This window comes from Pteropus vampyrus, unplaced genomic scaffold (assembly GCF_000151845.1).
Source record: "Pteropus vampyrus isolate Shadow unplaced genomic scaffold, Pvam_2.0 Scaffold477, whole genome shotgun sequence".
NCBI classification, from domain to species: Eukaryota; Metazoa; Chordata; class Mammalia; order Chiroptera; family Pteropodidae; genus Pteropus; species Pteropus vampyrus.
This window is the reverse complement of record NW_011889258.1, coordinates 2273766-2287791: the sequence shown is the minus strand read 5'-3', so window position 1 is coordinate 2287791 and position 14026 is coordinate 2273766. Positions and strand designations below refer to the sequence as shown.

Here is a 14026-nt window from a genome sequence, read left to right as displayed (position 1 = left end):
CATTTCTAAGACTATCAAATACTTAGTTTTCAAAATAAATGGCAGTTTCTATGTCTTTTGGTGTTCTGAGAACCACATGCTAACTTACTTTACCATCTTTAACATTGTCTAATCTGTCCTTAAATAGGGTTGCAGTCACAGATTCTAATCATTGGCAGCAAATTATAAAGAAGCATATGCTAAGAATGAGAAATACATCCTTGTAGCCTCCAAAGCACAATAATGTTATCAATAAAGCATTTCTTGATGCCAAGGGAGGTTTTTTGCTGCTTTATTCTATTCACTATGCTTTCAAAATTATGCTTTTATACTCCTGTTTCATAATCCTTTCCAAGCTTTCCTTAAATATATTTCTTTGTACCTTTCAACCCACAAAAATGGTTTCTGGTCTGCTGAGACTTTCTTCCTGCTCTTATTCATTTAAGGGTAAGATATTTAGATATTTTTCTGACAGTTGGGAGAGGTGAACGAGGGAGGGGAGAACACTGCATGTAAGATGAACAATAACCTGTTTGACACCCCATGCTAAATTATTTTTAAATTATTCTCTAAGAAGTAGGGAAAGATGATAACCATCCACATATCTGCACTCATTTCAGAGAAGACAGATGTTCTTCCACCTTTAGTATAACCTTTTTTAAAATGTAAAACTCCCAGAAAATGATTTACATTAAAAGCCATAAGAGTAAGAATGTCAAACTAGGAATCTGTTGTGCAGATTGAAGATATGGGTAAGCTTTATCAAATTCTTAGTTTTGCCCAGGACCAGCCCAGACTAAACAAACAAGTCTAAATATTCTAATGTGAAACTAAAGGCATAAAGGTTGCTAATCCTTAGTTTAAACTAATACTCAGAAGATGGCTAGAGAATTAGCAAAGGTAAAACCAAAAGTAGTAGGGAAAATAGTGATCAGCAAGGAACTATATTCAAATTTCAGCTCTAGTTAAACCCAGAATAACAAAGGGAGCCTTGAAAAGACTGATTCACCTTCATTTCCTTTAATGTTAGTAATAACTGATTGACAGTTTTCCTTAAAGTTACTGCAGGACCTCTAGGATTACTCCAGTCAAATTAAACCCACAGCATTCTGTTAAAGGCACACCAATTTAAGACAGTTAATGACTTAAAATGTCATTTGACAAGTTTAATTCTTGTTCTTTTTTTTTTTTAACCTACAGATAAGGCTAAATACACATATACACATTTGTATATAAGTAGAACATTTATTCAGTGCTTAATTTGTAATGAGCATATCTTCTAAATGTTTTATTTATCTCAATTAATTCTCAGATTGACCTTTATGAGTTATTGTCTCCATGTTACAGGTGAATGAGACCTAGATAAGTTAAATACTTTTCTCAAGGTTACTTGGCTAAGAACTAGCAGAGTGGGATTGAATCTAATTAATCTGTCTCCAGAAACCATTGTCTCAACCACCTTGATGTATTTTTCATATATACAGAAGGCATTTCATTTGTATGAATGACTCTCGCTTTTCACGTGTGACATGTTCAATCAACATGATGTTTTGCTTTTCCATTTCTTGGGAGTTACCTTTTCTTACTGACTTGCTTTTGTTTTATGTTTTCTTTCATTAATTGGGTATTAAAATTTTCTGACATTCAGCATCAACCCAATATAACCCCTTCCCTTTTTTAGGAAACACAGGTAAACTTCCATTCTGGAAGAAAGAGAAGTATAAAAGAAGCTTCACTGACTTTTCCTTTCTTTTTTTCCTCATAACAGTTTACAAGGGGACTTTGTCAGTTGATTATTTCAATTTTTGAAGGTATACTTTCAAATATTTTTTACACTTAACATTAAGTATTGTTGCCAAAGTATATTGTTTTCTCTGTCAAACTGCATTTTTTTCTTTAGTAAGTTTAGTTCTAAAGAGCTGACTCTCCTGCCATTGTTATATACTGTTGCTGCTTTGTTCTCTAAATAGTTCGGGATTTCCTCCAAAAACTGGATGAGTTCCATGATGATGTTCAATGTTCCAGGACAGATTTTTTTTAATGTTTTAATTGCTCGATTTTTATTTTAGCCTCAGCTATTTTAACTAGATAGGCTTGGTCAACGAGTAAACAACCAGCCTTTCAAAAATCTGATAGCCAATCATCTGTTCTCAATCTGTTACAGGTTCTCTGCTTTCAGCTATAATTTTGTGTGCAAATTTTAAAGATGAAAGCTGAATTCCTGTTATAAGTGCAGACATCTCAAGAATATTTAGTTTTATTTGGTTAGTGAAAATTTGTTTTCTATTATGTAAACCAGTCCCTGAATAATATTAAAAATATCTAAAAAATAATGTGGACGTCAAAAGCCTTAAGCGAATTGTCAAGAGATTTCACTTCCTTATTTTTCACTGTTTAATAATTTCTTCTAATAAATAGCATTTGGTGATGATAATTATTACAAATATCTTGTTTTCCCACGTGTTACATTTATTCTCATTTCCTAGTCCGTAAAAAATAATGAAAGCAGTTTAGTAACCACAAATGTCCATTATATTGGATCTTTTTGTGATTATTTGAGAGAAATGGAATAATGAAATCCTTAGGGAGTAAGATTCACATTGGGCATCTGCTGAAATTCCTGAAATACTACATGTTGTCTGGTGTCTTTCAGCACAGGATAGTTCTTTGTTCGTACCTTTCAATATCTTAGAGGAGGTAATTACCTTTTCATGCAAAACAAATAAAGATGGCCTGCATAAGTTAAATTTGTCTTCTTGTAGGTTGGCACTCCCTATGTACTAATTTGGCAACAATTCTCACCTGCTTTATAAGGTTTCATATTCCTACTTCTTTTATTCATTTCCCCTCTACTAATCAGATGTCGCCCAACACTGGCCATGATTAACAGAGTGTTTTTATTCATGAGACCCTGACTTTTTTTTACCCTTTTTCTTTTTTATTTCTTTTTATTTTCACTGCGAAATTACAGTTTTATTTCAGCAAAACAAAAAAATATGGGGTAGATGAGTGTTATTTTTCTATAAAGTAAAGCCATTTAAAAATCAAATTCTAACAATACAGTTTATTTTTTTTTGAGATAGCATAACAAGAATTTTATTTATTTATTTATTTTTTATCATGGTGAAATCCATAGCAGACATCATTCTTCATGGTGAAAAGGCAGGTTTAAAGTAAACAAAAAATAAGACAAGGATTTAAACTTTAAACAAGAAATAAGACAGGGACATCCATTATCATAATAACAAGTGTTTTATATTTTTCTTAGTTTCAAGTATACAGTCAGATGGCTATCATCAATAAATCAAAGAATAACAAACGTGGGCAAGGGTGCGGAGAAAAGGGAACCCTCAGAATTGCAAATTGGTACAGCTGCTATGGAAAATAGTCTGGGAGTTTCTCAAAAAATTAAAAATGGATATACTTTTTGACCCAGCAATTGCACTTCTGGGTATTTATACAAAGAAAACCAAAAAATAATTTGTAAAGACCTATTCACCCCTATGTTGATGGCAGCGCTATTTACAATAGCCAAGATGTGGAAGCAACCCAAATGCCCATCAACGGATGATTGAATAAAGAAGTTATTGTTCATATATACAATGGAATATTACTCAGCCATTAAAAAACTGAAATCCTACCATTTGCAATGACATTGCTGGACCTGGAGGTTATTATGCTGAGTGAAATAAGTCAGAGAGAGAAAGATAAATACCATATGATTTCACTTATGTGCGGAATCTAGGGAACAAAAAGAACAAATTAATCAAAACAGACTCACAAATATAGAGGACAATTTGGCTGGGAGAATGGGGTGAAGTGTTAAAGAAGTACAAATTAGTAGTTGGTAGATGGTTATGAGGATGGGGAGCATGGCAAAGGAAATACAGTTAGCATTAATATATTGGCTAGATGGGAAACCAGAGGAGAGAAGAAGCAATTAGGGCAGTGCTTTATAAACTATATAAATGTCTAACCAATGTACTGTATACATAACAAGGATTTTAAAAAAAGTTAGAACAGCTTTTTTCTTAGGCAATTTATTAGACTATCAGTTAAAACCATTTATTCACTTTCACCATTGCTATATTGTTGAAATATCAAGCTCTAATGTAGTAAGCCTTAATAATTAAAAAGGGGCATATCTCTATATATAGATTTTATATGTAACACCTAGTGCTGAAGTTGGGCTACTAGTCATTTAATAAACCTATCAAATAACAATATTTTTACCAGTTCCCAAAATACTTTACCAAACTAACTTTTCTCTAGGAGGCACACAAATTAAAATAATATTAATAATAAATAAATGAGTAAAACATATTCAATAAATACATATTGAGCTTATAGAGGGAAATGGTTCTTCAGCTTCTCTGACTTAATCAAAAACCCAGAGAGAACAATAAGCTTTCCTAAGATATTTTTACTAAGACCCAAACTGTAGGGGATAATCACATCCATGACCTAGGAAGTTTCAACACTAAGGATCAATAACAGTGACTGTTTTTCAACATCCTGATAAAATCCACTTCAAGGCATTTCAAAGTAATTTAATTGTTTCCAGACCCTAATTAAAATTTCGTGATGCCAGGATCACAGCAGCTCAACCTTATATTTTCTATACATTCCTTCTATTTTATGTAAAACCATTAATCATTGAACTATATGTACCCTAATTGAAACTTCTAATGCACTAGGTATATTTTCTCTCATTCCTCTATCTAAGTGGCCCCTACTTTTCCAAAGTTAGAGCACTGCTTCAAGGTTTCTTAAAGCTCTACTCTCAGACTATAATCCATAAGCAAGGCCCTAAGTAAAAGTCTTTCTAAAATTTTTAAAGAGTCAAGTTTTTGTTGTTGATAGCATCTATGGTATGCTAGTTAATGAGTAAAACAGAAAACTACAGAAAACATTGTCATTGTGTTACTGAAGCCCACAATTCTGGGGGTGGGAATGGATAAAATACACTCATATATGTATAAGATTAAATAATTAAGTACCTTATGACTATTTTCTGGAAGATTTAATGAGTAACTAGTTACAAATTTTCCTCATCACCTAAAGTAGTTAATATGAATCAGAAACTTTGCAATATCTAATGACACTAAAGATTAAAAGAAGTTATTATGGAAGGCAAAAGGAGAAAGCAAGCAGGAAATGCTTACAGCCTCTAAATATTTAGTGATGAGAGAGCAAATAAACCAGCCTACTTTTCTCTCTTTTCTATCTACTCCTTTTCCTGCTTTTTCATTAGTTCTCAGATCTTTCCTTCTCCACATGGTACTCTGTCCAAGGCCCACTCATGATAGCAGATAAGTGCTTTTAGTTATTAATTAAACATTTGAGCATTTCTTATCTTCCTTTGTTGTCAACCTATTATTTTAAGTGTATGTTTTGCCTCGTTTAAGTAGATTATAAGATCTGTGAAAGCAAGGGCTTTATTTTAAAATGCTCTTTTATTTCCCATAACAATGAGAACGGCACTAAGCATATAGTAGGAAGTCATAAATACTTGTTTGTTGTTTGAATTAAAGTGTATCTCAGAAACATTGAAAAAAGATTTACTGGAGCTCATTCTAACCCCAGAGGTTCCCACTCAATGTGACTGTGTATACTTCAGTCCCAATAAGTTCCTTACAGTGGAAATCAGAAATGAAGTTGAGTATGAATTCGAGATACTAAATGAATCAGCTATAATTAAAGGCTTCTCCATATATTAACAACCAATCAAAAATAAATATTCTATTTCCATAGGCTGCGATAATAAAAAGTCAAGGGAAAATGTCTTCATGATGATTTCATAATAATGTTAAAATTTATAAAAGGCAGAAATTAAATCTTCCTTTTCACAAAAGAAATACAAAAATTGTATTTTATCACAAAATAAAATAATTAATACTGTCTATGCAAAGAATGCTTCTCTTTAGTCTTATTCCAGTATATAAAAATAAAGATGATGACCTTCTTCAATGATTTGGCTTCAATTCCTACAACAGTCTCTTTTTTGCCTTTTAAGTGTAATTTCATACTTATAAACTTGCCAGCCTTCATCCATTATTTATTGTTTCACATCTTAGAGCTGTCACTTCAAGAGTACAAAAACAACTGAGCTTTTTAATAGAATAGTATGGCTTTTAGTCTCAAAAAGGTGATAATAAAATAGTTTTAATCAAGAAAGAATGGCTGAATGTGAATATATTTAAAAATACCGAAATGTACACTTAAAAATAGTTAAGATAGTAAATTTTGTTATGTGAGTTTCTTTACCACAATTTATTTTTTAAATGGCTGAGCTTCACGTAGAGTTGTTATTTTTCATCCACTTTTTAAAAGTAGGAGATTCTGATCTTTTAAGATGACTTAGTTATGCTGTTGAGTGAAAAATCTCAAGTATGTAATCATTCACTCACACATCTCTTTATCTTTCTAGAATCAGTTTTCTCATCTGAAAAATTAGGCGGTTGGAGTAAATTATCTCGGTTTCCTCCCAACTGCAAGGTTTAAAGTTATACTTCTGTTTTTAGTTTTGAAGAAGAGAAAACAGGAAGCATTTCACTCTGAAAAGAGAATAGGACAAGCAACAGGTTATTTATGTATAGATAACTAAAATTAGATGCTCTTCTGAATGTATGGTTGCTGTTCTAATACATTAAAGCAAAAAATGCAGCAACTAATGCTTTACATGTAAATCATTTCACAAGTTTGAGAAAAATGAGGAAATGAAAATTTCTGTACTTTTACAATAGTGAAGTTTTAATCTATAGGTAGATTTGATCTTTGGATCAATGTAAATATATAGATATTATTTTGTATTAGACAAACAGAAATTATTTTTAACCAGGTTGATATTACATCATAATCTGAGAGTGGAAATGATCTCACCACAAAAGGTTTACACAAATGTCCTCCCCACCAAAATAATATAAGTGGTCATATTCAGTTATAATTCTTAGATAACTCAGAAGCAATTCAATCAACCAAAATTAAAAAAAAAAAAAAAACATAGTATAATAGATGGTCACAGGGATGGGGAGAACAGCATAGGAAATGCAGTTAACATTAATGTAATGACTAGGTGGAGAGCCAGAGGAGAGAAAGAGCAATTAGGGGGATCATTTTATAAACAATATAAATATCTAATAATGTACTGTATACTTGAAACTAATAATAAAATTAAATTTAAAAAAACACACTAGCCAAATATAAATTTTTGTTAATAGAAAAGTTATAATAAGTCCAAAGTTTTTCAATGTGTAGCAAAAAGAAAGCTGCCGTGACTGACAGAGATTGGCCATCTTTGCATAGAGAAGCCATTCTACACTGGCAAAAGACCATTGCTATGTGGTACTTTACCTGAATATAGGCCTGGCCCCATTGTCCTAAAAAGAACAGAACCAGTTGCTCTAGAATTGAAGAAAGGCCTTTCCCATCTCCTTTATAATGGATTTCTCAATCTCATATTTAAATGCTATAGCAATACATAGGGGGAAAAATCCTGTAAGGATTTTTCACTAAAATGTCGTTTATGGTTATCCTTGCATGCTTGGTTATAAATCTTTTTTTTTAATAGTCAACTTTTTTAATGTTTTACCATGAACATGCATAATTTATAAATTAAAATAAAACTGTTTTTGCAAAATTATATAGTGTGACTCATACACAGCTGGCAGCACTATAGGTTACCAGTTCCATGGATGTCTTGCATAAAGAAAAAATCTAGGAGGCAGAAATGTGTAAGATTTCAGCTCATTACATTTAATAGAGTATAAGGCTCACATATTCTCAAGGATGAAGAGAAAATACAAAATAACAGTATAATGCGCCACTTATTGAGCTCTCATGAAGAACCAGGTACTGTGTTAAGCCCTTTACATCTCAATTAATACAACACGGTCATGCAGCTAGTAAGTAGAAGAGCTGGAACTTAAACCCAGACTTTCTTTATTTCAAATTCTATGGTCTTAGTCATTATATCCTACTATACTACTTTTCTCTATCTCTATCCCAGTTTTTAAAAAATGACTTCATCATACAAAAGTAATATAATAAATAATTAACTACTTCCTGAAACACAAAAATGAGAATATAAGTTTGTTCTACAATGACTATTTCATTTATTAGAATATTTCTGTAACCCCCTCACTCCAATATTTCCAGACTTTATCCACCAAATAGCAGTTGTTGTTTCTGGGACTTGATCTCAAGAATACAAAATAATGTAAAACACAAACTAATAGAATACAAATACAACTAGCAATGAATGATCATTCATCTGTAACACAAAACCACATATGGTTCTCATCTGTACTTCATGTTTCTAAGGTATTAGATATGAGCAGTCTACACATTATTCATTTATGAATGAGATGTATCTCAAAAGTTTATTAATTATATTTTGATGGTATTAATGTTATAAATGGTGGTTGAATTCCTAAACTATCACACAAAATCTATTTAACTCAGAACATAGCTAATAAGCAGTAGTAGCATCCTGGGAGCTGGACGTCCTGTAGTGCTGGAAGTAGAAGGTTTTTTTGCTTTGGTTTCATTGGATGAAAGGCTGACCTAGAACAAAATTTTAAAATCGAATGTTTCTAAGTCAGCAACCAACTATATCTCCTCCAGCAGCATCATTTTGTCTCTTTACATCAAACAAATCCAAGGTCAATGTAGAAATTCAAGATGTCAAGTAAATTGTTGCCCTTTGATTACACCTATGGTTGTTTAACCTTAAAGATAGATGTGGTTAGTCTAGTTAATTTGCTTTTAAATAATACATAATACCTATATAGCAATCCATACGGCCAAGGGATTCAAAAAATGATTTTTAAAATCAACCTTTTTATTCTCTAGAATCTCAGCTATGGATCTCTAGAAAACTAAAGGGCAAACTATCTAAATCAAGACAAATTAGGTTTATAAAATTAGAAATTATTTTTGAGTGCCGCTTTTTATTAAAAATATTTTCCAGAAAATAGCTACTTACAATCTAGTGACTTATTCTATAAAATTACAACAAAATATGTTTTGTTTAAGATCAAGTGTTCTTATTCAAATTATCCACTTTCAACCATTCTCCAGTTGCTAAATTCATACTCATTCTTCAAAGACCTGTATAATTTCTCGAACCTTGTATCGTTCATAGCAATTTATTTGCAACTCTAGCTTGACCCTTGTCATGTCTACCCTATACCATAGTTACTCATATAGATGTTTCTCCTTCACATACATTAGCTAATGTCCATTGAGCATTTTCTGTATAACAGGCACAATACTTATCACTTTATACACATTAGCTTGCTTAATTCTCATGGCAATTGCATCAGTTACACACTATTTATTTTGCCTAGTTTATAGATCAGAAATCTGAAGCTCAGAAAGATTTAAATAACTTACCTAAGGTTATACACCTGGCAATCATCAGAGAAGGAACTCACATATACACATCTGTCTGACTGCAGAACCCAATGCCTTAAAAACTACACTATAATCCCCCACCCACCATCTGCTCTATTCTACTGGACTCATAGAGGAATGAATCTCATTCTTCATTGTATGACTAGCTCTTAATATTGTGCCTCATATATTTTTTAAAGTTTAATAAAGATGTCAGATAACTATTTTCAAGGCTCACTTTGGCCTCAATCAGTGCTTCTCAATCTGTGGTTAAAGATCAGTTTCTGTCAATTACAATAAAATCAATTACTAGAAAAGTGAAATAAAATATAAGACCTATAAAATACAAGTCCCCACTTACTATCATATTTAAAAGAGTATTAAAGATTATAAAAGTTTTCAATTCCTAAACTAACCAACAGTTCATGGACCAGCACAAGTCCATGAACCACGCTTCAATTATCATAGGCCTAGATCACTATGAAGCATTCCACAATGTCAAAACACATATTAGGTCATTATGGTCCCTCTGTGCAGATGTCACAGCAATGCATAAACTCTTAAGGATATGCATGGAAGAAAATCTAACACCTAAATAAGATTTTAAAAAACAAAAGTCATAGCTTTTCCAAATCTTTTCTCTTAATAGAATTAGACTTGATTTTTATGTGCTCTTAATTTGTTTCATGTTTGTTCCTTAATTAATTTAATAAGACTGCTTAGAGTCTTTAAGACTAAACTCTGAATTTTAAGTAAAGGTTCAACTATTGATTGCCATATGAGTAGAAGTGTTTCTTAGTAATTAAATTCTAGAATAAAAGGTCATGTCTGTCATTGACTCATTACAGATCTTTAGGGAATTCCTTTTACTTTCTTCCTGAAATATAAGATACTTAAGAATGTCATTTACTCACTTTCTGAATCCATTTTTCTATAAGGCAGGTTGTGTCTGAGTCATAGACACATGATAAATACAAATGTTTTCTTTTATAGAAGTGATTTCATGATAGCTTATCTAAAATTCTATGAGTCATTCATGCACTTGTTTATATATTCATTCGAAAGTAAAAATTGAGTTGCCACTGTGTGCAAGTCTCACTATAGTTCTTTTTTCTCATATCATTCTCAGAAAAAAACATTGGTTCTTTTCTGATAACATCGTTGGCATTGTGATTTCAAAATTGAGCTAGTTGGATAGTCCAGAGAAGTTTTCCTGAGGACACATACATCAAAATTTATTTTATTCTGGTCTTGGAAATTTTGAATTAAAACAGTGGAAGTGGTAAACAGGGATGTCTTTGTGATTCCCTGTTTAAGTGTTTGCTCTAATGTCATTGACTAAATATACAAAGATTCTTTCACTTACTCCAATGACTAAAAATGTATAGGCTTAATAAATTTCAAAATTAATAGAAAGAAAATAGAAAGAAACTCTATGATTCTATTTGGTATCTTTAAGGAATAATCTCAGACTAATAGTGTCTACCATGAAAATAAAAAAAAATAGGTTATAGCTAATATTTCAGATTTTATTTATGTACATATTTTGAGCTAGGATTTTACATTAAATTTTAGTATTTAAAATGTCAACTAGGCTAGAAAGTAAATAGAAGGTACTTATCTAGAATCTACAAATAGTGAAGATCACAGTTGCCAATGAAAGCCATCTGTGTGTCAGTGGGATAGAAGACAAACTCCTTCCAAAAGTGAATTATCTCTATGCTCTACAGGCACATAGAGTTCTACATTCTAACAAAGGGGAATCTACAGCTATATTCTAACAATTTCGAAAACTAAGTGAAGTTTTAAATCAACATAGAAGTTTTATTATATAGGGTACTTATGTGGTGATTGATGTCATTTTCTTAAATAAAGCATTATTATATGGTAAAACAGATGAATTATGAAATTTACCAACTGGTACAGCTCAAACTTATTATAAAACTGGAGGATTAAGCTATTCTTAAATTCTAATGCTTAGCTTTGTAACTCACTTCAAATGCACAAAAATAACTTTATAATGTATTTATGATATTGTAAAAATTCTATATGTCACTATATGAAACATCTTTCTGAACCTTTCTGCTCTATAGTGACCTCTTTTTTTAACGAAATTTATAGTTTGTTTTTTTTTTATGGTGGGGGAAGAAAGTGGTATAAAAAATAGTACTCTTTGGTTATTTTGACTATAATTAGAAATTTATTTTATTAGAATGTAAAATAATTTTGTTTGAACTCCTGAATAGGAATCACAAACAAGTCAACTGCAAGAATAATTTTCTGTAGAGAATATAATTCTTTATCTAAGAATATTTTTAATGTTAAGATGGAAGACAAAAAATGAATTGATTTGCTGCTTTCTACACTGTAATGTTGATATAATACTATCAGGAAACGGTGCATTTCATTAACTATATATTGAAATGATACCAGACAAGAATAGTTGTTCCTCTGTTCCTTCTGCCAAGAATTTTTGCCAATTTGACATTTAATAACAATGCCTACTATTTGATGGGAGTCTCAAAAACAATATTAGACAGTCTCAGCTGTCTGACCCAACCACAGTTATTAACATCGTTCTACTATCTATGCTGGTAGACAAGAATAGCAAACAGTTTTCTTAGTGAAATACAGACTAATTAGAAACTCAGAGAGGCAAATTCATATTTGTCAAGCTTTAAAAAAAGGTAAAAAAATAATAGTGATTAAAAACATACTTTCAAGTGTCTAAATAGAAATCTAGCCTGGGATATTAATCTCAAAGAGTTATTTACTATTACTTATAATACAAATATATGTGCATATAATTTATTTTCTCATTATAATAAAATTTCATATTTTATACATAAATTTTATATTATAGAAATTGGTGCAACTAATAGGCAGACTTTTTTAAAATAAAACTTGTTTAAAGTACAAGGCAATATAATAAAATCTATATTTATGTAAATATCTAACCATCGTACTGTATACCTGACACTAATAACAAAGCCATTATTAATTTAAAAAATCAATAAATGTATACTTATTGACTTCAGAAATAATGAATTCTTGAAAAGGAACCAAAATGAGTTCATGCAGAAAAGTTGCTTCTCCATTTTCTTCCCTCAAATAAAAAAGCAATGATAATATTGACCATTCTAAGAAGCAGTAATCCTCCAGTACAAACTGATTCATATACAGCTCACTTCTGAAAAAGTAATCAATGCTTTACTGAGTGCAGGTGTTTTGTGCTACATTTTTCAAATTATCAAACAATGGAACAAAATAGAAGGAAGAGAAAAATTTCCCAATAAAACATCCTGGCTATAATCATACTTTTGCTTCATGCTTAACATAGTGATTCAATCGACAAATAACTACAGAAAGACTAAAATTTGCTTTTCATATTTAAAGAGCATTAATTTAATATATTATTTTATCAAGCAAAATCATTATGTGACGTAGATATTATTATGTACATTTAACAGATAAAGAAACTGAAGCTCAAAAGGTTTTAAAGGAGGTTTTCAATTTCCATTACAAAAAAAAAGATAAAATTTTAATTATGTAAATGTATTTAATATTTAAAATCTATGCATTGACTATTAGTTGAAATATCATTTTATCCATTTTAATTACAGATTCAAATATCTTCATTATCTGATGTAATTTGGTCCTGTAGGTGCCCCAAATATCAGTGCTCTATTTTTCCATTTTTAAAATAACTATTTAATTTTATGAGAGGGAACTTGATTAACAAATTCCAATAAGTTTCAAGTGTACAATTCAATGTAAGTCATTACATTGTGTGTTCACCGCTCATAGTTAGCTTTATTTCCATTGACACATATTTGACCCCTTTTACTCTTATCTACCTCCTTCCTTCTGGTAACCACTAGTCCACTGAATATGTCCTTGAGTCTCTGTTTGCTAGTCATGTTTGTTTGGTGTTTTTAGATTAATATCCCATATATATATATGTGATACCATGCGGTTTTCAACTTTTTCTGTCAGACTTATTGTGCTTAGCATGATTAATTCAAGATCCATCTATATTGTTGCAAATGGCAGTATTTCATCTCTTCTTATGGCTGAGTAATATTCCATTGTATATATGTATCACATCTTTATCCAATCATCTATTGTAGCACACTTCGGTTGCTTTCATGTCTTTGCCACTGTAAATAATGCTGCTATGAACATCGGTGTACATATATCTTTCCAGATATATATTTTCAAGTTGTTTGGGTAAATAACCAGTAGAGGGATTGCTGGATTATATGGTAGATCAATTCTTAGTATTTCGAGGACCTTCCATACTGTTCTCCATAGTGGTTGTACCGATTTGCAGTCCCACCAGCAGCATATTAGGGTTCTTTTATCTCCACCTCCTATCCAACACATTATTACTTGTCATGTTGATAATACCCATTCTAACAGGTATAGGATGGTATCTCATTGTGGTTTTGATTTGCATTTCCCTAATAGCTAGTGAAGAGAGCATGTTTTCATATGTTTGTTGGTCATTTGTATGTCTTCTTGGGAGAAGGATCTGTTCAGGTCCACTGCCCATTTGTTAACTGTGTTGTTTGTTTCTTTGTTGTAATTGAGTTGTATGAGTTCTTTGCATATTTTGGATATTAAGCCCTTACCAAAGGCTCTGCTTGCA

At 31.2% G+C, this 14026-nt stretch overlaps 1 pseudogene; it reads right to left on the bottom strand.

Annotated features, from left to right (window-relative positions):
- LOC105307122 overlaps positions 1–14026 on the bottom strand; it is a 120885-nt pseudogene that overhangs the window by 46075 nt on the left and 60784 nt on the right.